Source organism: Colletes latitarsis, unplaced genomic scaffold, assembly GCF_051014445.1.
Source record: "Colletes latitarsis isolate SP2378_abdomen unplaced genomic scaffold, iyColLati1 scaffold0041, whole genome shotgun sequence".
Lineage (NCBI taxonomy): Eukaryota > Metazoa > Arthropoda > Insecta > Hymenoptera > Colletidae > Colletes > Colletes latitarsis.
The window spans coordinates 20,001-22,500 of record NW_027488391.1 but is presented as its reverse complement, the minus strand read 5'-3'; positions in this window follow the sequence as shown (position 1 = coordinate 22,500).

The following is a 2,500-nucleotide window of genomic DNA, read 5'->3' as shown; positions in this document are numbered from 1 at the left end:
CGTGGCTGCGACCAAACGGGTATAATACACCCGTATATTCTTGGTTCCGAACAGTAACTTCACGCGCAATCGGGCGAACGCACGCGGCAGCGCCCATCGGTTGCTCGATGAAATCGATGCGATAAACTACAGCCTTCTCGGCTGGTCGTCGTTAGTCGCGCGAGCAACGGATGGCCGCACAATCGACGCGTCGTCGTTTGCGATTATTCGCCTCACGTTAGCCATGAGTATGTATATTATTCATTTACGAACGAACGCGGCAGCGTCCATCGGTTGCTCGATGAAATCGATGCGATAAACTACAGCCGTCTCGGCTGGTCGTCGTTAGTCGCGCGAGCAACGATGGCCGCAAAATCGACGCGTCGTCGTTTGCGATTATTCGCCTCAAGTTAGCCATGAGTATGTATAACATTCATTTACGAACGAACGCGGCAGCGTCCATCGGTTGCTCGATGAAATCGATGCGATAAACTACAGCCGTTTCGGCTGGTCGTCGTTAGTCGCGCGAGCAACGATGGCCGCAAAATCGACGCGTCGTCGTTTGCGATTATTCGCCTCAAGTTAGCCATGAGTATGTATATTATTCATTTACGAACGAACGCGGCAGCGTCCATCGGTTGCTCGATGAAATCGATGCGATAAACTACAGCCGTTTCGGCTGGTCGTCGTTAGTCGCGCGAGCAACGATGGCCGCAAAATCGACGCGTCGTCGTTTGCGATTATTCGCCTCAAGTTAGCCATGAGTATGTATATTATTCATTTACGAACGAACGCGGCAGCGTCCATCGGTTGCTCGATGAAATCGATGCGATAAACTACAGCCGTTTCGGCTGGTCGTCGTTAGTCGCGCGAGCAACGATGGCCGCAAAATCGACGCGTCGTCGTTTGCGATTATTCGCCTCAAGTTAGCCATGAGTATGTATATTATTCATTTACGAACGAACGCGGCAGCGTCCACCGGTTGCTCGATGAAATCGATGCGATAAACTACAGCCGTCTCGGCTGGTCGTCGTTAGTCGCGCGAGCAACGATGGCCGCAAAATCGACGCGTCGTCGTTTGCGATTATTCGCCTCTGGCTATCCGTGAGTATGTATAATATTCATATACGAACGAACGCGGCAGCGCCCATCGGTTGCTCGATGAAATCGATGCGATAAACTACAGCCTTCTCGGCTGGTCGTCGTTAGTCGCGCGAGCAACGATGGCCGCAAAATCGACGCGTCGTCGTTTGCGATCATTCGCCTCAGGCTATCCGTGAGTATGTATAATATTCATTTACGAACGAACGCGGCAGCGTCCATCGGTTGCTCGATGAAATCGATGCGATAAACTACAGCCGTTTCGGCTGGTCGTCGTTAGTCGCGCGAGCAACGATGGCCGCAAAATCGACGCGTCGTCGTTTGCGATCATTCGCCTCAGGCTATCCGTGAGTATGTATAACATTCATTTACGAACGAACGCGGCAGCGTCCATCGGTTGCTCGATGAAATCGATGCGATAAACTACAGCCGTCTCGGCTGATCGTCGTTAGTCGCGCGAGCAACGATGGCCGCACAATCGACGCGTCGTCGTTTGCGATTATTCGCCTCAGGCTATCCGTGAGTATGTATAACATTCATTTACGAACGAACGCGGCAGCGTCCATCGGTTGCTCGATGAAATCGATGCGATAAACTACAGCCGTCTCGGCTGATCGTCGTTAGTCGCGCGAGCAACGATGGCCGCACAATCGACGCGTCGTCGTTTGCGATTATTCGCCTCAGGCTATCCGTGAGTATGTATAACATTCATTTACGAACGAACGCGGCAGCGTCCATCGGTTGCTCGATGAAATCGATGCGATAAACTACAGCCGTCTCGGCTGATCGTCGTTAGTCGCGCGAGCAACGATGGCCGCACAATCGACGCGTCGTCGTTTGCGATTATTCGCCTCAGGCTATCCGTGAGTATGTATAACATTCATTTACGAACGAACGCGGCAGCGTCCATCGGTTGCTCGATGAAATCGATGCGATAAACTACAGCCTTCTCGGCTGGTCGTCGTTAGTCGCGCGAGCAACGATGGCCGCACAATCGACGCGTTGTCGTTCGTTTGCGATTCGCTTCAGGCTACCCGTAAGGATGTATATTATTTTATTACTTCCTCGCCGTCATCAGGACGTTTCGTTCGGAGCACGACGACGAGCACACACGCCACCGGGCAAAGCGGGATACGCAAGTTCAAACCGTAAAGGAACGTCGCGAAACGATGTTCGACGGCGTCTCGTTCCTCGGCTGTAGATCCTTGGGCGCTTTGTTTCGGCCCCTGCGCGTTGTGTGTGACAATCGGTCGTCGTCTCCTCTTCGAGCGAGCGCAACGTAAACAGCCAGCATCGTATCTCCGACCGAGACGCGTATATAATGGAAAAATTGACGGCGGGTGACATCCTCGATCGTCGCAACGATGGGTCTTATTTTCTCTTCTCCTCCTCTTTCTTTCGTTAGTAATGGACGTTTTTT